The sequence below is a fragment of the Aedes aegypti genome, chromosome 2 (genome assembly GCF_002204515.2).
Source record: "Aedes aegypti strain LVP_AGWG chromosome 2, AaegL5.0 Primary Assembly, whole genome shotgun sequence".
Taxonomy (NCBI): Eukaryota; Metazoa; Arthropoda; class Insecta; order Diptera; family Culicidae; genus Aedes; species Aedes aegypti.
This window is the reverse complement of record NC_035108.1, coordinates 415283455-415307723: the sequence shown is the minus strand read 5'-3', so window position 1 is coordinate 415307723 and position 24269 is coordinate 415283455. Positions and strand designations below refer to the sequence as shown.

Genomic DNA, 24269 nt, shown 5'->3' with positions numbered 1-24269 from the left:
ATTGAATTCCAGGAATCCTTGAAAAAATCTTCAATAGACTCGATGGCAAAATGTCTGATAATATTCCTTGAAGAACCACTCGAAGTTTGATTAATTGTGTTTACTTTAAAGATCCATTCCTCCAGAATTGATCTGGAAATTCCTCCAGAGTTTCTCCAGGAATTTTTCTATACATTCTTTCGGAGTTCTTCCAGTTATTCCTCCGAAGTTCCTCTGGAGCTCCACCGGTAGTTTCTCAACAGTTCTTCCGAAAAAGTCTCCAGAGCTCCACCGAGAATTTGTTCTTCGGCAATTCCTTGGGACTTCATCCGGGTACTCTTAGGGAGTTTCTTCTGGAATTCCTTCGAAGCTCCACTGATTTTTTTTTTCAAACGTTGCTTCCTAAATTCCTCTGGAATCCCTCCCACAATTTCTCCGGAGCTCCTCCAGGAACTGTACTGTAGTTCCTTTAGGAATTTACACGCGAGTTGCTTCAAGAATCTGGCAGCTTCACCAGAAATTCTACCGCAGTTTCTCCAGGAATCCTGCCGGTTGTTCCTCCGAGAATTTTCCAAGAATATACCCGAGAGTTTTCTTGGAAGGCCTCCGGGAGTTCCTCCAAAAATTTCTTCAGGAGTTCTTCCACAAATCCTCCAAGAATTTCTGAGGATCTTTTTGTAGTGGAAGTTTCCTTGACTTCCCTGGGCATAAAGTATCATCGTACTTGCCAAACGAGATACAAATGCGAAAATGGCAACTTTGGCAAAGAAAGCTCTCAGTTAATAACTGTGGAAGTACTCATAAGAACACTAAGCTAGTGAGGTCGTTAATGTCAAAAAGAAGAAGAAGACTAAAGGAACTCCGGAGGAATACCATGAGGAACTCTTGAGAAATTCGCGGAGGAACTCTGGGATATTTCACGGAGAAAATCTAGGGGAATTTCCGGAGTAACTCTTGATGAATTCCTAGCGGAACTCCGGAGGATTTCCGATGAATTACTGCACGAACTCTGGAAAATTCCTGGAGGTATTGCTTGAGGAACTCCGACAAAAATTCCATGAGGAACTCTGAAGAAATTCGTAGCGGACCTCCAAAAGAATTCCTGGAGGAATTGTGGAATATTTTCTAGAGAAACTTCGAAACAAAATCCTGAAGGAACTATGGAGGAAATCCTGGAGGAATCTGGCTGGGTTTGACTGTAACTCTTAATCGTTCTGATTTAACGGCTACGCAGTCTTTCAGAAAATGAAACAAGGTTTATAACTTGCCCTACGTTTCGACCCGGGGTTGGTGTCTTGGAACTTTGGAGATATTTCTGGAGGATCTCCAAAGGAACTCCTTGAAGAACTCCGAGGATTTTCTGGAGGAACTCAGAAAGAATTCCTAGATCCATAAAGGGATTCCCGGAAAAAAATTCGAAAGAATTCTTGGAAAAATTTCTAGAGAAACTACGATGGAACTCCTTGAGAAACTCTGAAAGAATTCCTGGAGAAAATCCGAAAGAATTCCTGGAGAAACTTTGAAGCCCGGAGTACTTTGAAAAATTCCCGGTGGAGCTCTGGGGGATTTCCAAAAGAAAGTCTGCAGGAATTCCTGGATGAATGCCCAAAACAGCTCTGAAGGAATTCCTGGAGGAACTCTTAAAAAAATCCTGGAGGAATTCCGGATGAATTGTTGGAGGAACTCCGGACAAATTGCTGAAGGAACTCCAGAAGAACTGCTGGAGATCGGCTGAGGAATTTACGAGAGTAATCTGGAAAAAATCCTGGAAGAATTTCTGAAACTACTACGGAATAACTCCAAAAGGAGCTATGAAGGAAATCCAATGGAGGAGTTAGCGTTGGAGCTCCAGAGGAACTTTTCAGGAATAACTGGATGAGGAATAGCTAGAGTACCTCCAAAGGATATAACTTTGGAAGAATTTCCAGTGGAAATCCGAAGAAATTTCCGAGGAGTTGCTGATTGAAATCCAAAGAAATTGCCTGAGGAAATGCGGAATAATTTTTGGAAGGATTTGAAAAAAATCCTGGAGGAACTCCGGAAGAACTTCACGAGGAACTCTTGAGGAATTCCGGGAAGGAAGTCTAGAGGAATTCCCGAAGAAACTCTTGAGACATTTCCTGAGAAATTCTGCAGAAATCCTCGAAGAGAATGTAGGGAATTTTTTGAAGTAGCTTCAGAAGAATTCCTTGTGGAACTCTGGAGCATTTCCAAGGAATTATTTGAGGAACTCTGGATAATTCCTGGAGAAATTCCGAAAGAAGGAGGAACCACGGAAGAAATGCGAAGGAATTCCTTGTAGAGCTCCAAAAGAATTCCCGGAGGAATATTTGGAATTTCTCCAGAGGCATTTCTGAAGGAAATTCCTGAAGGAAATCCTCGGCGAGGAATATTTAGAGAAAATTCCCACAGAAATTCCTAGGAGAAATCCTTGGATGAATTTCCTGGAGCAAATCCTTGGAGGAAATTCTGGATGAATTTCTGTAGCTAATCTCCAGAGCTATTAATGGAGGGATTTCGGAGGAATTGATGTAAGAAATCCCCGAAGAAAATTGTGGACAAAATCTCTGGATGAAATTCCCGGATCAATTCTTGGAGGAAATACTTAGGTCTTAGACGAGTTCTTGGAGGAAATCTCCAAAGGAATTCCTAGGGGAAAACCCCGGAGGAATTTCTGAAGATATCCCTGGAAAGTTTTCTGAAACAAATTCTGAAAGAAATACCCGGAGAAATCCCTGAGGAATTCGTTGAGAAAATCCCGGAGTAATTCTTGGAGGATATCTGATGCAAATCCCAAAAATTTCCTGGAGGAAATCTCCGGAAAAATTCTCTGAAAAATCCCCGATATAATTTCTGGAGAGAGAGAATTCATCCACAGAGGAATTCCTAAAGAAAATCTCCGGAGGAATTCTTGGAAAACATTTCCGGAGGAATTTCTGGAGGAAATCCCAGGAGGAATTTCGGAAGGAAATCCCCGGAGGTACTACTTGAGGTACCTTTCGTAGCAATTCCTGGAGGTAATCCCCGGAGGAATTCCCAAAACAAATTGCTGGAGAAAATCTCCGGGGGAGTTCTTGGGGGAATCCCCGGAGGAATTCATAGAGCAAATTGCCAGACGAGTTTCTGGAGGAAATCCTCGGCGAAATTGCTATTACAGATCTCCTGGGGATTTCCTGGAGAAAATCTCCGAATGAGTTCTTGAGGGATATCCCCGTAAAAATCGTTGAAATTGCCGAAGAAATTCCTGGGTGAAATTTCCGAAGAAATTTCTGTGGGAAATCTCCGGATAAATTCTCTAAAATAATGCCCGAAAGAATTTCTTGACAAAATCTTTTGAAGAAATTCCTGGATAAAATAACCGGAGTTTTTGGTGGAAATCACCGGAGGAATTCTTGGAAAAAATCTACGGTGCAAATCCCCAGCGAAATTTCTGGAGTAGATCCCGGATAAATTCACTGAAAAAGTCCCCAAAAGAAGCCCCTAAGAAATTCCGGCGATTAGCTGACAGTGTCTTTGCGATATTATAAATCCATTTATAGATTTATTCTACCTGTTACACATTCACTGCGTTAGCCATTGAATGAGATGTACACTTTAAAAATGGTGACGTACTGCAAATTAACATGATTCGTGTCAAATGTGAAATTGACATGCTTTGCAAAAAAAGTTTTTTTTTAAATTTCTCTAAGGATTTTATGATAATAAATGTTTTTAGCATCCATCTTAACTTATCTCAAAATTCATCATGGATTTTATGTTCAAAGATACTTCCAGGATATTTTTAAAAAAATTCTTCCAAGAATATTTACAGAAATGTTTTAAAACATTTTGCCAGGAATTTTTCATAATTTTTTTAATGATTCGTTCAAAAATAACCTGGAAATTATGTTGGAAGTTTCCTCAGCTCAATGAATTTTTCAAGAATGCCTTAAGAAAGTAATTCAGAAATAAATCCAGATATTTTCCTAACAATTCTTGCATGCCTACAACCAGGAATTGTAAATGGATGTAGTGGAATTCATAATGGTGCTCACAAAATACCTTCCATTTTTCTGAAAAAAGGAATTAAGGAACAATAAAACAAAAACAAATCAAGCAGTTTAAGAATATTTTTCTGTTCGGAACATAAACCACTGCGACTAATATTTGATCTTGTAGTATATCTATTGTAGTATATCACTCATTTTACAATTCCTCGGTGTAAAATGTGCTCCAGGAATTTGTCCGAGGATTTTCTCCAGGAATTTCTTAGGGGCTTTCCAATAGGAATTCTTTTTGGGAGTTTTTCAGTCAATTTATCCGGGATCTGCTCCAGAAATTTCGCTGGGGATTTGCAACATAGATTTTTTTCAAGAATTCCTCCGTTGATTTCCACCAAAAATTCCGGTTATTTTATCCAGGAATTTCTTCAAAAGATTTTGTCAAGAAATTCTTTCGGGCAATTTTTCAGAGAATTTATCCGGAGATTTCCCATAGAAGTTTCTTCGGAAATTTTACCCAGGAATTTCAACGATTCCTACGGGGATATCCCTCAAAAACTCATTCGGAGATTTTCTCCAGGAAATCCCCAGGAGATCTGTAATAGCAATTCCGCCGAGGATTTCCTCCAGAAACTCGTCTGGCAATTTGCTCTATGAATTCCTCCGGGGATTCCCCCAAGAACTCCTCCGGGGATTTTCTCCAGGAATTTCTCCAGCAATTTGTTTTGGAATTCCTCCAGGGTTTACCTCTAGGAATTGCTACGAGAGGTACCTCAAGTAGCACCTCCGGGGATTTCCTCCAGAAATTCTTCCGGAAATGTTTTCCAAGAATTCCTCCGGAGATTTTCTTTAGGAATTCCTCTGTGAATGAATTCTCACTCTTCAGAAGTTATATCGGCGATTTTTCTGAGAATTTTTCCAGAGATTTCCTCCAAGAAATGTTTGGGATTTGCATCAGATATCCTCCAAGAATTACTCCGGGATTTTCTCAACGAATTCCTCAGGGAATTCCCAATAGCGATTTCTCCGGGTATTTCTTTCAGAATTTGTTTCAGAAAACTTTCCAGGGATATCTTCAGAAATTCCGCCGGGGTTTTTCCCTAGGAATTCCTTCGGAGATTTCCTCCAAGAACTCGTCTAAGACCTAAGTATTTCCTCCAAGAATTGATCCGGGAATTTCATCCAGAGATTTTGTCCACAATTTTCTTCGGGCATTTCTTACATCAATTCCTCCGAAATTCCTCCATTAATAGCTCTGGAGATTAGCTACAGAAATTCATCCAGAATTTCCTCCAAGGATTTGCTCCAGGAAATTCATCCAAGGATTTCTCCTAGGAATTTCTGTGGGAATTTTCTCTAGATATTCCTCGCCGAGGATTTCCTTCAGGAATTTCCTTCAGAAATGCCTCTGGAGAAATTCCAAATATTCCTCCGGGAATTCTTTTGGAGCTCTACAAGGAATTCCTTCGCATTTCTTCCGTGGTACCTCCTTTTTTCGGAATTTCTCCAGGAATTATCCAGAGTTCCTCAAATAATTCCTTGGAAATGCTCCAGAGCTTCACAAGGAATTCTTCTGAAGCTACTTCAAAAAATTCCCTACATTCCCTTCGAGGATTTCTGCAGAATTTCTCAGGAAATGTCTCAAGAGTTTCTTCGGGAATTCCTCTAGACTTCCTTCCCGGAATTCCTCAAGAGTTCCTCGTGAAGTTCTTCCGGAGTTCCTCCAGGATTTTTTTCAAATCCTTCCAAAAATTATTCCGCATTTCCTCAGGCAATTCATCTGGATTTCAATCAGCAACTTCTCGGAAAATTCTCCACTGGAAATTCTTCCAAAGTTATTTCAGAAAATCCTTTGGAGGTACTCAAGCTATTCCTCATCCAGTTATTCCTGAAAAGTTCCTCTGGAGCTCCAACGCTAACTTTGCCGAATTTCCTCCTTAGTTTCTCCAGAAATTCCTCTAGAAACGCCTCCGCAGTTCCTCAAGAAACACATCCGGAGTTTCTATAAGAACGCCTTCGAATTCCTACAGGAATTGCTCCGTAGTTCCTCCGGGATTTGCTTTGGAGATTCTCTAGGAACTTGTCCAGGGTTCCTTCAGAGTTCCTCCGAGAATTCCTTCGTAGCTTTAACGATAATTCCTTTTGAGTTGCTCCAGAAATTCCTCCGGAGTTTTTCCAGTACTTCTTCTGGATTGTATCCAGCTTATCCTCCAGAGCTCCACAGGGAATTCCATTGGATTTCCTTCATAGCTCCTTTTGGAGTTATTCCGTAGTATTTTCAGAAATTCTTCCAGGATTTTTTCCAGATTGCCCTCGTAAATTCCTCAGCAGATCTCCAGCAGTTCTTCTGGAGTTCCTTCAGCAATTTGTCCGGAGTTCCTCCAGCAATTCATCCGGAATTCCTCCAGGATTTTTTAAGAGTTCCTCCAGGAATTCCGTCAGAGCTGTTTTGGGTATTCATCCAGCAATTCCTGCAGACTTCCTTCTTGAAATCCCCCAGAGCTCCACCGGGATTTTTTCAAAGTACTCCGGGCTTCCAAGTTTCTCCAGGAATTCTTTCGGATTTTCTCCAGGAATTCTTTCAGAGTTTCTCAAGAAGTTCCATCGTAGTTTCTCTAGAAATTTTTCCAAGAATTCTTTCAAATTTTTTGCCGGGAATCCCTTTATGGATTTAGGAATCAGCAGGTATTTCTTCAGATTACCGCCAAAGTTCGGAATTTTTCCAGGAATTTTCCAGAGTTTGTGCAGTAATTCATAGGAAATCCTCCGGAGCTCCGCTAGGAATTCCTCAAGAGTTACTCCGGAAATTCCCCTAAATTTTCTCCGCGAAGTATCCCAGAGTTCCTCCGCGAATTTCTCAAGAGTTTCTCCCGGTTTTCCTCCGGAGTTCCTTTAGTCTTGTTCTTCATTTTGGCATTAAAGTCTTCACTAGGACAGAGCCTGCATCTCAGCTTAGTGTTCTTATGAGCACTTCCATAGTTATTAACTGAGAGCTTTCTTTGCCAAAGTTGCCATTTTCGCATTCGTACCTCGTTTGGCAAGTACGATGATACTCTATGCCCTGGGAAGTCAAGAAAATTTCCACTACAAAAAGATCCTGGACCGACCGGGAATCGAACCCAGACACCTTCAGCATGGCTTTGCTTTGTAGCCGACTCTAACCACTGTTCCTTAAGTGTTCTGTACGAATTTGTCCAGGGTTCCTTCAGAGTTCCTCCGTGAATTCCTTCGTAGCTTCAACGGTAATTCCTCCGGAGTTGCTCAAGTAATTCTTCCACAATTGTTGCAGTAATTCTTCTGAATTCCATCCAGCATATCCTCCGGAGTTCCTCCAGAGCTCTACAGGGAATTCCATTGGATTTTCTTCATAGCGACTTCCTACGAACTCAGGAATTTTAGGATGAGGTCTCAAGGGATTCTTGAAGGAACTCCCTATGAAAATTTTTAAGAAATTCCCTGGAAAGGAATCCTCAGAAATTCTTGGAGGACCTCTCAAAGGAATTTATGGAAGAACTCCTGAAGAAATTTTTGGAGGAACTCCCGGAGGCCTTCCAGGAAAACTTGGAAAATTCTCGGAGGAACAACCGGCAGGATTCCTGGAGAAACTGCGGTAGAATTTCTGGTGAAGCTGCCAGATTCTTGAAGCAACTCGCGTGTAAATTCCTAAAGGAACTACAGTACAGTTCCTGGAGGAGCTCCGGAGAAATTGTGGGAGGGATTCCAGAGGAATTTAGGAAGCAACGTTTGAAAAAAAAAATCAGTGGAGCTTCGAAGGAATTCCAGAAGAAACTCCCTAAGAGTACCCGGATGAAGTCCCAAGGAATTGCCGAAGAACAAATTCTCGGTGGAGCTCTGGAGATTTTTTCGGAAGAACTGTTGAGAAACTACCGGTGGAGCTCCAGAGGAACTTCGGAGGAATAACTGGAAGAACTCCGAAAGAATGTATAGAAAAATTCCTGGAGAAACTCTGGAGGAATTTCCAGATCAATTCTGGAGGAATGGATCTTTAAAGTAAACACAATTAATCAAACTTCGAGTGGTTCTTCAAGGAATATTATCAGACATTTTGCCATCGAGTCTATTGAAGATTTTTTCAAGGATTCCTGGAATTCAATTTTTGCATCAACTCATTCATCGATATCCTCATGAGATTTCTTGTTTCAAACATTTTTCAGCACCTCTATGAAGAATTTGTTGGATAATTTGAGAAGAATTGAATTGAAAATTACATGTATTCCTCAAAAAATATCTGGAGAAAATCCAGTTTGAATTTGTTGACGATTATCCTGCTTTTATAAGAGAACCTGAGAGATTCCTGGTGTAATCCCTAGATAAATTTCAACACGAATACCTTAGTAAATATCAGGATGAATTTAGTAAGCACTTTTAAACGAATTCCACTACAAATTTGGTGAGTGTTACCATGAACAATTTCTTAAAGCAGAGTTGAAAAATTCATAGAAGAGTTTATTTGACAATTCCTCGGTGTAGACACTTTTTTTTAAATGTCTGGATGCATCCCTGAATTAACTTCTCGAGATATTCTTGAATAGTTAATAGGGCTGGGGAAACTTCTAGCAAAGTTTCTAGGTTATTTTTGAATGAATCATTAAACAATTTAACTGCTGGCGTTAACAGTTGAATGAGATTCACAGTAAAATTGGGACTGGGATACACTCAAAGCTTTTAAGTATCGTAAGCGTGTTACTGCTTCCAAATGTTTAGCAGCATCCTTGCAGTCTTTGGAACATTGGACAGAGCCTTCAAATAAACTGATATGAATCAACCAGATAAACATTTTCTGTATGTTCAATGTTGTTTCACCAATACTGTTATGCAGTACTTTGAAACATTAACTCTACGAGCAACGACAATAATTGCTTACAATTCAGATCAATCATCAACAGAAAAATAACAAACCGATCAATGTTTTACTACATTCCTTCAACATTTTGAAAAGTTGATTTCCATCGGACAAAAACGATTTATTTTAAGTTTCAAACAGCATGCAAAAGAACGCACAGCAGCGTGTGCTTAATCATACGCGCCAAGCTGTTGTTGTCTAAACCTGAGATCAAGTGTGCTGTGCGCGGATGCAAACAATGCGTCAAGTTTTGCAACACAGTGGGGTGAAATGAACTGTTACCTGTTGCATTTACGGACCAAAATTTGTGACCCAAAGTGGCGTGTTCAAATCAAAATTGCAAGAGAACGCGTAGAGATAGAAGTTTGGTGTCAAAGAACGAATTGTAGAGCAGCTTGAAGCACACAACTTTGCTTAAGACAAGCATGAAATTTATTACGCATTTTTTAAAGTAAACTGACAAAAACAAGAGAAAAATCACTACCTTTGAACTTATTTGCTCTTAAAAATGAATTTATTTGCAAAACCCATTAGATGTAAAGTTGTTAGTAGATTGGAAATTTAATTAGCTTTCAAATGGAAGTAAGAGAATTGAGATGCGTTGAACTATTCCAAAGTTATAACCACTTAAAGGCAAACATATCCTAAAACATTAAATGTTTAATAACTCGGTAACAGTTAAGAATTGACCATATCCGTAGAACGATTTTTTTCATCTAACATGGTCCTCTATCACCCCTTAAAATGTCTGCACTCACGAACCTAACACCCTGTATGTACAAGGATGATGTCTTCTCAAAAGTTGCAGAAAATGCTATTTTAAACAATTTTATCGAAGATGCTAAGTTCATACTAAACATACTGCACTCTGTGTTACAAAACTTAACGAGATGCCATATTCTGCAAAGTTGGGTATTTTAGTCCGCTAAAACGACTCAATCTCCCACTGTGCGTCGTAGTTGTCGTCTTAGTCCGGACCCAACCTGGAGCCAATTTCAGGCGCGGATGAAAGGCCATTACTACTAGTTAGCATTTAAATAGAGCGGAAGGTACCGTCGTCTTGCTGCCTGTCTTGTATAGATTGACGATGATGATGACAAAAGGGTTCCGAAAGGTATTAGGTGCTGGGAAGCCACTTTACAAAGGAGGGTATTCTTCCCAACTGCGTATGTCCGTTGTCGCGCAAGTGCTGTTGATCGCGTTTCGAGGAAAAGGTACGATTTATCGGTGCGGTTGACCCCGGTTAGGGCAACTCTTCCTTCGGTGGTTATCTCCCCAATCGGTAGGAAGGTTAACAATAAAATTAGGGGAACAGTTCGATTTCTGGAAGAACGGCACATCAATAGTAGGTGAATAGAGTGATACGGGGTAAAGCTTTCGTACTTGCTTTTGGACAAGAAATATCACGAAGATTTTCTTGGCATAACGTTTCAATATGTTTCAAAAGGGGTACAGGCAGTTTTTCAACTCATCCCACAGGCACTCATGGAGTGTTTTTTTTTTCAATAAAGCTATTTAGTTTTACATTCGTATGTTATGATTTCTTACATTAGTAACCTGATTTGGAGAAGTTGAATACATTTATTTTGTTTTGATTTGAAAATCTAGAGCGAACCTTGGTGCCTGCGAACTTTTAATCCAAAGCCGAGGTAGCAATATAATTGTCTTCTACTAAAAGCTTTCTGGCATAACGTACCAACTGGGACAGAACCTGATTCTAAGATTAGTGTTCTTATGAGCACTTCCAATTGACCATTTTTGCATGCGACAAGTACAAAGTTAATAAATCTTCGAGCTGTTTAGTGGAATACTTCTTCTTCTTTTCTGGCGTTACGTCTCCACTGGGACAGAGCCTGCTTCTCAGCTTAGTGTTCTTATGAGCACTTCCACAGTTATTAACTGAGAGCTTACTATGCCAATGACCATTTTTGCATGCATATATCGTGTGGCAGGTACGAACATACTTTATGCCCTGGGAAGTCGAGAAAATTTCCAACCCGAAAAGATCCTCGACCGGTGGGATTCGAACCCACGACCCTCAGCTTGGTCTTGCTGAATAGCTGCGCGTTTACCGCTACGGCTATTTGGGCCCCTATGGAATACCTATGAGTAAATGAAAAACCGAATTTAGTACTTTACCATTTGATTCCACTAGAGATTGTGTCCTTTGACAGATACGCGTGTTTCGACCTCAACTGTAGGGGTGTCTTCAGTGTTTAGTCATGCTGCAACAAGTCTGATTTATTTTGTGTTCTCTGTATGTTGTACTTTTCTTTCAAATATAAGGCCCTTTTAAAAATTATACATAAGGCTTTTTGCATATTCATTTTTGTCTATTTCATAGCTTCAAGTGAATGTGCTATATCTGAGGAAAAACAAACTACATAATACTTACAATTGTTGAAGTTTGAAGTCAATAACGCAATGAACGATCGAATAAATATGATTTCCTCTCAATGGCTAAACAGATCGAAATAAGTGAGAACCGAATTTCAATAAAAATAGATTTAAAAACAATGTGATTAGCGTGCTACTTCGAAGTCTGGATATCTTGTTGTCATGATACAGATGGGTTTCCTTTGCTAGCAAACAACTAATTAAACTATTAACTGGCATCGGATCTGTGGAAATTCGTTAATTTCGTCCAAGAGGACTTCCCAACATTCGCGCTGTTCCGTCGTATCCGTAGCGATGATGCACGTCTTACCGATCCGAGTGTGTGGAGGAGAAAGAGGCCGCTCCAATGCTGCACGGCCGCGGGACAATTGGAACAGTGTTGGCAGTTATCTCTGGAAACTAAGTGATTGTCAATTGAGAGCTAATCGGGGGATAAGCTACTGCAAACTATAACGTAATCCGTAAGGTGTATCCCACATCCCACTCCTTCTCTAAAAAAAATGTTTCGTTCGGCGCTTAAAACAAACTTCCGTGATTTTTTCTTGACAATTTCCATGTCATTTGTCACTTCCGAAGTATATGCAGACAATAATCCAAGTTCTCTACACATCAAGAGAATGGGGGTTTCTCCTCAGTGTACTAAATGCTCAACGAATCAAAATTTTGCATCAATGAAAAATGTTTGGAATATGCTTAATTCGTGATCTAACTCAAAGCCAAAATGTCACAGTCAATTCATATTTAAATGGACCAAAATTGGTTCCCGTATCTGGCCGCATAAACAATTCACAACGCTCAGCTGGCAGACCAGTTTTAACATTTGTCCTCGTTTCCGTTGACCACGCACAATGGAACCAGGCTGCGCGTATCCCTGGCATGTAACTGAACGGAGCGCACCTAACACGACGAGAGTGAAATTTTAGAAAGTATACGCAATACCGATTGGCGTATCCCAACTGGAGCTACAGACGATAACTTTGAAAGAAAAATCATCTCTATAATTTTACTGATAAGAGTTTTCGCAATATAAAGCACAGGAAACCGTGAATATTCATTTCAATTTGCAAAACATTGCACAACATTCAGATAGATCCGGCTAATGAATCCATAGAAATAGGGTGGCAATACTAACTAAAATGGCAAAAGATGGTTTTTTTCCAGTGGTAGTGAAATAAAAAAAATAGGAGAAGAAAGTAGGTAAACAAACACATAAAGTGTCCTACTCACACAATATTTGCTTTCTGCTAATAATTTTGCCAATGACTGCAATATTAACTCTTGCGTCTCCCCGCGGTGGTTGATGATGGTAACTGTATATTCGATAAGTTTTTGTTTTACTTCAAAGTGGTCTGCTGTGTTCCAAAAAGATTACCAACTGGGCTAATCTCTTTAAACCTTACACAGGCTTTAAACGTAATTGGGTTTCTCTGGTACTCACATGACTCATGGAATGGAAAATATCTTTACACATGATCCACTTCATCATCCATCTTACCGAGTCTTTACGATTACACGTGTTTGTACTAAAATCAATACCAGAACTTTATCGTTCAGTGGACATCATCCAAGGGGTTCAGTTTATCAGTATTGTGCATCCAGATAAAAACCGAAGAAAGAGCTTCGCTCAATTTCCCCTTCGTTACTAACGAACTTAAGATGACTCACGATAAACTCCTTGTGGCACCCATTAACATTGGTCGCCTGGCAGAATCGATGAACTGTTGTAAAGTGTGGTCACAGTTCCCAAGCCTGCTATAAACTATTGAATAATCTTAATTCATCCGCCAATCATCAAGTCACGAGGTGATCTTGGAAATTCTTATCAGAAGTCCCATCTGATTCCATAAATGCTACAGAACGTCCCATCCTGTGGCAAATTCTTCAGATGTCCCATCTAAGGTATTCTCTTTGATGTTCCTATCAGAAGTCCCATCTGATCTCGTGATTTCCTTGTGAAATAATCTTCAAAGATATCCTATCTAAGATTATGTTTCCACTGAGCGTCCTGTCTCATGCCAGATTAATTTATCATATCTGAAGTCCCATCAGAGTTATAATCTTCGCCAATGTTTGTGCTATCTCAGATGTCCCACCTGAGTCGCTTTCTCCAGAAACGTCCCGTTTCGTAGCTATCGTATTGTACCCTTCACTCCAGATGTCCCATCCGGATTCTTTCACCATAGGACCCTGCTAAGTTACAATTTCTGGTCAGATATTCGAGCTATCAGAGACGTCTCATCTGAGTTGTTTTGTCTACAAGGGTCTCGTTACGTGGCACATCATTACAAACATTAGTGGTAATAAACTATAGAGGAAGAATGTCGCTGGCGTCGCTGCAGGAACATCTTTTGCTGGCGGAGATAGGCGGGGCTATAAATGTCCACGCGAAAAAGTATGCAGTTTGACACTTATGTACCCGACATGTTTCTAAGTGAGAACAAAGGGAACAGCAGCGACATTCGTCCTCTATAGTCCTCTATTTTACAAACATATCCATTTTAGGTACAAATGTTTCAAACAGTGATCGATTAAAAAGAGATTGCCTTCTTCGTGCCACTTTAATATTCCTACAAAGCTCTTCGATCGTGATATTAGAACCAACGAAAAACTCTCGTTAGATTTTCATTTTCATCAAATAACAATCATTTTAAAGCACAAAAATATACTATGCTTTTGAAAAATATAAAATAAAATATCTCAATGGGACGGTAAACATAAAATAAATCCCAAAATAAGGTTAACATTGGTTGAAGTAAACCGTTTTGTACTGGGTTAATCGGATTTATTCCATGTGTTCACCTCTCAACAGCAGTATTTTATCAGCAGTCTTCATACTTTCCAATCAAATTGGCTTTCAATGAAATATTTGTTCCATTCCAATTTCACAGTGACTAGAGACAAAATCACAACATTATCGATAATGAGCAGATCGCGAAGTTCAAATTAAAACAAAAACATTGTATGTCAACCCGGATTCTCGTGGAATAAATAAAGAAAACTCGAATTCTCGATTACTTTTTCAAATCGACGTAAGTAGCTTTTATACGGTTTTGAGAAAATTAATTAGGAAAAATCACAATCTATCTTCTAAAACTGTTTTAAAATGAATCACCTTTTTAACATTTTTTTGCCGTGTACTTCGCTCAAATTTTGCATACACTCAGCTCACGTTAAAAAACTAGGTAGTTCCTATTGTTTCCCTCAAAAATAATTATGAGAAAATGATAAGCCGTTTCATTCAGTTACTTTCGACGTTTTTCTACCAGTGTAAAATCGGCTCAAGTAGTGTTTTGTTTTGATTCGTGGTTAAGTCACTTTGTCTCTCCATACAGCGGGGCGGCGAAAGTAGTGGTTAGGTTGCGAAAGTTGAAAATCTTACTTTCGTCGTTTTGTAAATCCGGAAATTAAACGTTCTAAAAGTGAAAAGTTGAGTTGGTACAGAGCGGTACGTGTAGAATTCCGCCTGCTTAACACGTAGGATCGATAAAGTAAGTTTGTATACTCTTTTGACTTGAGTCTGTATGAATAAGTTTTCGAGAATTCACCAAATTTACAAGCACTTCAATTGTTGCAAATATGCACAACTTACATTTAAAGCCACCAGTAACACTGAACGCACAAAAACTATGACCGACACCTTCCTTCTGTTTTCCACGTCAATCACTTGCGTGTTTACACCATCAGCTTTCGATTACGAAGTTGGGAAATCCTCCTTTTCTACATTTGATTTTATTAGCTGCTGGCAAAAGCAGCTAACCTGGCAGGATCGCCATTGTGGAAATTCGTTAATTTCGTCCAAGAGGACTTCCCAACATTCGCGCTGTTCCGTCGTATCCGTAGCGATGATGCACGTCTTACCGATCCGAGTGTGTGGAGGAGAAAGAGGCCGCTCCAATGTTGCACGGCCGCGGGACAACTGGAACAGTGTTGGCAGTTATCTCTGGAAACTAAGTGATTGTCAATTGAGAGCTAATCGGGGGATAAGCTACTGCAAACTATAACGTAATCCGTAAGGTGTATCCCACAGGATCTAAGGGCCTAAAGTTCGAATTCTACTGAATAACTTCCTTTCCTGCATTTTGTTCATCCATTTTGATAAGACTCTAACTAATGATCCACTGGGAGCGCAATGAAAACAATTTTCACACTTTACGGTTAGGCTACTACTTTACCTTTTGAGTTGCTGGCAATCAACCATGAGGTATTTTTCTTTGGGTTCCATATTCTTCTTGAGAGTCTGATGAATTTAGAAGAGGAGCAACTGGTACATGATCAGGGACAGTCTAATACCTTTTCTTGCTGTACATAATAAAACGATTGTCCGACATTTCTCCGAAAACCATTTCCCCGAATGCAATTTCCTCGAATGAAGTTTTCCCGAATGAACTATTTCCCCGAAAATTATTTTCCCGAATGTACCATTTCCCCGAAAAAATCGTCAAGTAAATGACATACTGAAGGCTATCCATGTTCCTGCTGCCAAAAAGTATTCAACTTGTTAGCTGATGTAAGATTAGACAAAAATTGATTAATTTGTGATAAAAATCCATGTGTTTAAAGTTACAGATGTTCAAAATAATGAGCCACGAGCATTTGGCTCAAAACAACTTAGATTAATTTTTGTGATACCCTGGTGAAAAAAAGCGTGCACATGATAGGCAGTTTCATTTGATGCGGTATCTTCGGAGTATAGATATTTGGCTTACGACCATTTAGACGAATGAACATTCGGCTTTGTTCTGCCTTCTTAGAATAATAGGCTGTTCTTTATATTTATACTGTTCCAATTTTCAGTGACACTTAGCTGATAATCTTAAATTTCCCTTCTTTTAATAATAGGCTGTACTTTCACATTATTTCGCAATACTACACAAAGATGCCAAACGGCTTCGTGCCATATGTCCACTAGGATAAACGTAATTTCATTACACTTAGTGACTAGCTACAGTGAAACCATTGATCCTTAGAATCTATTATATCTTGCACTACATAATCAAACCTCGAGTCTCCCTTCTAGTCTTTCTTCTCCCTCTAAAAATCAATTGTGCTTATTCTGCGCGGCGTGTAAGGTGAGACAAGTCAAATGAGGTTACGACTCGTTCCCATTTGATTTACATTTGTTGTCTCACGTCACCTGAGGTGAGAACGACTCGTCTCGACTCACATGCCGCGCAGAATAAGCATTAGTTTTCCAGATAAAAATCTTTTTTTATGTCTTGGATAGAAACAATTCTCCCGAACGTCATTTTTTTTCAAATCGTTCCTAAATGGGTCATCTAGTCAAAAACGTTAAATACAGAGAACATGTTAGTAATGAATACTAAAAATGCTAATAATCACTAATTAAACAGAAAAAATCGCCTATTTGAAAAAAAAACTCCTAACTAAGTTAAGTAATTGAGTCCTAATTAATTAAGTAGGTCGAAAGCATTGAAAATGTTGGATCAAAATATTAGAATCTGTAGTATTCGTTCTGAAACTGACATTTGAACTAGTAGCATGTAATTACCCGAAAAAATCTGATTAAAGTTTCAGTAGCTCTGTTAATTTATATTGATATATTTATCTATGAAGAACAGCCTTCAAATAAAAGAAGGGCAAATTTATGATGAAATCAGTAGCAGCTACGAGGAGAACAATATGAAACCAGCAAAGCTTTAAAGAACTGCCTACGACGATAAGAAGGCGAGAATTTTAAAATTATCAACTATTTTGACGCCAATGATTATTGGACCAGTAATATAAAGAAGAACATCCTAAAGAAGGGATTTTTATAAAATTGAAAACAAGCCTTTTACGTTCTCAGTTGTAGTTAAAAAAACATCTGGCGAAACTTGGAACTGGTAGTTCTGATTCACAGTTACAACTCCAACCCGATTCAGGTTCCACCAAGCTACAATTTTCTTGACGTTGGTTTGTTTATGTGTTGATTACTGACCCAGTTCCTAAAAATGAAAACGACATTTATGACTCATTCATTCTTTCTAAGTTTTCATGCAGTGAAGATCTCATTAGGGTCACGTCTTTGAATCCTGCAAACTGTTTTTAACCAGGTCAAACTTTATTTCATTATTCTGCCTTTGCCCGTTCAGCTAGATTTCATTAAGATGGATTATGTTTGAACATACAACATTAAGCGCCAGATTTGAACATCTCTTGAATGATCTTTCGAAATATTTTATGTATTTTTATTGCGATTCTTAGCATAATAAATTTGAAAACCGAACTTTACTTTTTAACATATTTTTAAAAGCAGACCTGCCAGTAAAAACTGTCATCGATTTTCACTCCAAATATCTCATCTTTCGTTTTTCGATTCAAATCATTCATAAGAGAATCATCCGTTCAAAACGATTATCAAGCTTGCTGAATATACTCTTAGGCAGCGTCCATTTATTAAGTAACGCCTAAATGGGAAATTTGTGACCCCCTTCCTCCATCCGTAACGCTTTTTGTAAGGGTATGCGATATGGATTTTTTCCATGTCGATACGAAACGAAACGATACGCGGAATATCTTGCGCTGATAATGACGAAACGAAACGAAATTTAAAAATGTTTCGTGTAACTCGATACGAAATCAAATATCTCACGGAATTTTTCGAAACGAAACGAAATTTTTGAATTTGTTTCGCGGAATACACGTTTAAGTTTTTTTTTCTTGTCAAAAGCTGGAAATTTGACAATAGGCATAAAAAACGTCTTTTTAAATCCTCTATCATATGGAAACCTTAGCATTGCTCAGCGGAATCCTTACATGTTTTGGTTAGACTTTTTTCTGTTTATTTGAAATCTTCTTAATAACTTTATAAGTTTTCATTTCAATATATCTGACACTCACACAAGGCAATGAGTGGTTTTAATTTAAATGTTACAACTAAGAAGTGGGTTGAAAAGCATTTACAAACATTTAAAACAATCTCAAATATATTGAGAGGAGCCCAAAATTAATTTGATTTTTAGAAATGCCTTACAATTTTTTTGATCATGTGGATGTGATGTTATGCTAATATATACCATAAAACATGGATATCATATTCATTTTTTTTTTGCTGTACTGCTTTGTGGCTTGAATGAATGTGATTCGGGACACAAGTCGATAAGTGATCATGAAAACACTAAACTGAGAAGCAGACTCTGTCCCAGTTGGAACATAACGCCAGAAAGAAGAAGAAAAATAAGTAGAACAGAAGAATCACTGGAATATTTGCTGGAGTATTGAATTAAATTAAGTTTCAAAAAATCCATCAACACATACCTAAGAAATCAATCAAGATAATTTAAAAGAACTGCAAAAGTAATAAACTCTAAGAAATATTGCGACAGCAACTTAACTAGGATTGCCTGTTGGGGTTAATTTAGAAATTCCTAATAAATTTTCTGGAAAAGCCTTGCATGAACTGTGAATTAATTCTTGGAGGGATCAAATCTGGATGAATTCAAACTTTTAGAGTAAACCTTGTAGAAAATACTGAAGGTATTTCTATTATTTTGTAGAGCAAATACTGGAGAAATGATGCTATTCAAAAATCTGTGAAGTAATTTCTGGAAGAATTAAGGATTGTTGATATTATCTCATTTTCAGATTCTTTGTTTAAAACTGACTACAAAATCACTAAATTTTGAGCCTCGAGAATATTTTAAAAAATATTTGAAAATTTCGAAAAAAAAAGTTTTGAACCTGGACTACATAGCAAAGAGGAACCGCAAATAAGATTAACAAGTTCACCCATGTTCATTCAGACAATCCGTCTTTCAATGAGCTAAATTTAATGTTTGACTTTTTGTTCTCAAGATTTATATGTGCGAAAAAAGGAAAAAAAAATTGTTGCGCTTTTCCATTGTAATATACCCTAGGTACCCCACCAAACTTGAATCTAAATCCGGAACCAATTTTGATGGTGCATGCAAGTTTATAACTGATTTGTGATTTTTACTAAAACAAATCATCAAAATCGATCGAAAGATGCGAAACTAGAGAATTTTGTAATGATATATTATCAATATTCGTATTTTTTTTTGACGTTAACTACGTCTTACGGCAATATACTGGGTGTCAATTGAAAATTTAAAATGTTGCGACCGTCGCGAAATTATGTAAGATTTTAAATACTAATAACTCAGCCATTTATCGGTAGATTTTCAATATTTTCTCACCAATCGGTTGGAAATTTATACAACATTTTACTCAAATGGAGAAAACTTTTGATTTTTGATGATAGACTGTCGAAAATTTGGAAAATGTCGACCCCTTTCTTACGCAACCAAACTCGTTCATATTGTCTTCCACGATTCCTTTGGGTTGGCTAGTACACTATAAAAGCAGACCAATTTTTACTTCTTCTTTTGACGTTAACTACATCTTACGGCAATATACTGGGTGTCAATTAAAAATCTAAAATTTTGGGACCGTCACGGTATTATGTTAGAGTTTGAACTAAAAGAAGGCTGCAACTATGAAAATCGACTAAAGTTCAAATGCAAAAAATCACTTGGCGTAGTTAACGTCATGCGGTCGTGTCTTGTACACAACGCCCTCTGATTGTTTATTTGGGGGTCGTGAGGAAATTATGTCACGTTATAAGAGGAGAGAGGGAGTTGGTGGTGTTGTGTAGATTCATTTTTCGATATAAAATAATGTATGCATCTTCCTTGTTAAAGGTGAATATAAATCGAAGGCGTACCTCAGAATTTCAAGAGCACAAATCTAACGTACTCGACCGCGGTTCAAGCTGAACACTTGATCGATTGGCCATCGAGTAACCAAACGATAGAGTTTTCAGCTTGAATGGACGTCTGGTTCTTTATATTTGTGCTCTTGAAGATTTGAGGTGTGGCTTTGGATCACCCAAATCAACACGATTTTTTACGGAGACAGCGACAAACAATCGTTGTGGTTTCGCTGCTATATGTAGAATTTTATGACACAACAACGAAATCACGGAGAGCCTTTACTCTTGATGCGTGCTATTAGTTTTCTCTTCTATTCTCTCGCTGTTCTTATGCAGAGTTAAAAGTGACGTCATAGCGGGAAAGCAAGAGAGAGAACTAATGCGCGCATCAATAATCTGCACCACCTGAGCAAATCCAGAACATCAGGGACTCACGCTCCGCAGCTTTTTTTTGACATTTGTGTACAAACAATTTTTGCGATATATTAACGGATTTGCTCAAAAGGACACGCGATGTTCCCCGGAGGGAACCGTGGTTTTGCTCTTTTCATTCTTATAGAAGATAACATTGCGGTAGTTCATCAAACGCAGTTGTTCCTTTCCTGGGCTATTCGCCGCGAGGAATTTAGGGCAAATGGGCGTTTTTGGAAACTTTACAACGGCAGTGCAGTTTATCATATCCTGTGGACCAGTCAATACTACAGTCATCCCACAGTTATGAATAGAATATAGAATAGGGGCATTGAAACCCATACCACAGTTATGAATCTAAGATAAGACGATTCCTAAAGAAACGCCAAAACGTATGCTTTCACTAGCACACCATTCGTTTGCCTCGCAGATAATTTGCTGTTATAGTGTTCTGATCCATGATATGAGTCGATTTGATCCATAATACGGACTCATTTTTGACTGTAGCTAGGAGTAGAAGCGAAAGCTTTGCTTTTTTTTTGTTCGAAATTAAACTCGAATTTCGCGAAATTCCGTTTTATTCCGTTTGTTTTCAATTTTCCATGGAAATATTTTAACAATTTAGCGGAACGATACGAAATAGCAAAATATAAATTTCGCCTGTGCGAGTTCCGTGGAATTCCGCGGAATTTCGTTTCGAAGCGTATTTCACGGAATCATTCGGTATTTCGCATACCCTTAGCTTTTTGTATGAAAAATTTCAAATTTTTGTGTGAGCCGTAACGTTTGAGCCTACTCCTCCCTAGAGCGTTACGTAATTTGGGGATGCTACCTTCACCGATATTTTTTTTTTAAATAAATGAACAATGTCTTTGGAAAAAAGCTTTCGGGGAAACGGTACATTCGGGGAAACAGTTCATTCGGGAAAATGGTTTTCGGGAGAAAATTCTTCGGGAAGAAATCATTCGGGGAAATGGTTTTCGGAGAAATGTCGGACAATCTAATAAAACTACACTAACAACTTTCGGTTTTTTGTTGGTTTGATTTTTGTTTTTCAGCATCACCTTAGAGGCGATCGGTGAATCGGTGGACATCTCTTCGTCGGCAGTTTTGTAGAGGCCTTCCTCCTCGTAGGTGGAGTCGTGCTTGGCCAGGATTCTCAGCAGAAGACGCTGTTTCAGCCACCACTGCTGCTTGGGGATGCGTTGTTCGAAGTTGGTGTCCGCGATCAGGTCCTTGAGAGGCGAGAATTTGTACTGACGGCGAACCAATCCCAACAGACAGGCCGTATCGGGACTCTTGGCGCAGATGCTAACGTCGGGTTGGGTGTTGGCCTTCAGCAGCTCCACCAGCCACTCACCGCACTTGGCCGTCATCTTGGTACCCATGTTACGATCGAAGGGCGTCAGTGAGCCACCCTGTTGCATGTGACCCAACACATTCATTCAGGTGGAGAACAATCCCTTGCCTTCCTCCGAGTACAAACGGTAGATAAACTCGCTGTTGTAGTTGTCGGAAGCCTTCTCATTACGCAGAATCAAACCACGTTAAACCTGCCGTCCATCTTCGATTCCATGTAGTACACATCCTGTTACAAGTCTTTTATAGAGAACTTCTCCTCATAGATGTATGCAGCACCGGCACCACCAACCAAACCAGGCAATGTGGCCAGGTAACTGCAGTAGCCACCCATGGTTTCAATAACGAAGACACGGCGTTTAGTGCCCTGAGCCGATTGACGAATGCGGTCACAAATCTCGGTGATTTCATTGAGTCCCGTATCGGTACCTAGAGAGAATTCCGTTCCAGGAACGTTGTTGGAAATGGTTGATGGAATAACCACGAATGGGATACAGAACTCCTTGTAATTATCGCGTTGATCCGTAAACTGTCCTGCAGCATGGTAGGCTTCGAATCCACCAATGATGAGAAGGGCCTGGATGACGTGTTCCTTCAGACGGGCTGCATCTCCCTTGAATTTTCTCTCTGGAAGGGTACACTTGGTACCGAGGAAAGCACCACCCTGTCCGACCCAGCCAGTCACATCGGACCATCCCATGTACTTGATGTTTCCGGCAACCAAACCTTCGATACCCTCTTGAATACTTATCACAGAGTTACCTCGGTAGATACAGTTCCTCACGAACGATCGAACAGCAGCGTTCATATCGCAAGCCATGGCACTAATGTGCATCACGGCCTTCTGTGGCTTCAAGCGGGTCAACATCTTGTAGGTTTCCAAGTTTCTAGCGAAGGAACGTCCACGCAGTTCAACGGCCATTTCCCAGTTCTTATCAGCCATGGTTCGGGCGACGGCTTTAGTGCGCTCGACACATTCCGTCAGTGGTACTCGTACGGCTTGGTTTCCATCCAGCAATACGACGCATGGTTCGGTTTTGTCGTCCGCTTCCATCAGGGCTAGTACCGCTTCAGTGCCCATTCGGCAACCCAGTACGCGATCGAATGCACTCGGGTTACCTCCGCGCTGCACATGACGCAGCACCGTAATCCTGGTGTCCTGGTGCAGCTTGTCGACCACCACCTGTTTAACTTTTTCGGCCGTGCTGGGCTTACCCTCGCAATCGATGGCACCCTCCGATACGATGCTAATGTTCAATCTTTGACCGACGGAGCGCTCCTGTAGATTTTTTTACACAACTTTTTGGGCCAATTGTTCGGGACTGGATCTACCGGTATGAACACAAAGTCCGCTTCGCATGCTAACGCGGCCATAATGGCCAAGTAATCACTATTTCTGACCATGTCCTCCATAATGAAGGTTCCCTGGTGAGAGTAGGCAGTACTAACGATGGTATCAATAGCTTCGATGGTCCTGTGCAGAGCTGAATCCGTACCGCAGAATTCGTTATCAATCAAACCAGCCATGCCGGCAACGTTTAAGCTCTTGTTCTTGGTGCGCTGGTCCTGAGTGATCTTACCCGTTGACAGCAGTTCGTCTAATAAACTAGACCATTCTTGTCGGAACAGGTTGGCACCAGTCAGCGAACCGTCACCACCGATCACCACCAGCTTGGTGAACCCACTGAAGACGGCCTTACAGATGAGGTCGAAATACGCGTATCTGCCAAAGGATACAAACTATAGTGAAATTAAATAGAAAAAGCTAAATTAAGTTTTTTTATTTACTTAAGTACAAAGATACTCTATGTCCTGGAGAGTAAAGAAAAATTTCTTTGCAAAAGGATTCTCGACCAGTGAGAATCGAACCAACGAACCTCAGTTTGAATAGCTGCGCGTTTATCGGTACGGCTATTCCATCCCATCCCATACTTAAGGCACTTACTTATCAAATTAAATACATCCTACTTCAATCAAAATATCACACTCAGAAAGTTACAATTGTATCTTAGATTTTCTAAAATTTTGTCATAAAATCGCTTATTGATTACGTTTTGAATAACACAACAAATCAGAACAAATTCAAAACACAACTTCATCGATAATTTCGCAGTGCTTTGATGAACTTTTTTGTATTTATTTATGTGTACAGCTGACCTAATAAGGTGTCAAATCCATACAGTGTTGCCAGGGTTTCTTCCTCGTGTCGTTGAAAAGACCCACTGCGAACTTATGCCCCGTATTACGCTACGTTTCTTGAACATATGAATATCGAATCAACACTCTTTCGAAAAAGGGGACGCATGGTGATGGAACATCGATATACTCGGGTATGACCCATCTTTGAAAGACGATGTGCTCACCACCTTCCTTGTTTGCCTCTAAGCCTAAAGGTAGGAGCACGCAGGAAGGATTTGATATATGTATAATAAAAGTATTCATATGGTGAGGGTCGCCTGCGACAACTAACTGGATTGATGAATTTGAGTTTCTTGAAGGGGGCACTCGGTTGTGTAAGCACAGCTGGCCGGAAAAAGGGTAGATATGGATTCGAAGACTGCGGTTGGTAGCCGAATGGCACCTTTACACTTTAAATTTGACTACAACA

General features: G+C 39.5%; 1 pseudogene; it reads right to left on the bottom strand.

Annotated features, from left to right (window-relative positions):
• Positions 1 to 24269, bottom strand: part of LOC110675226 — a 139639-nt pseudogene that overhangs the window by 114364 nt on the left and 1006 nt on the right.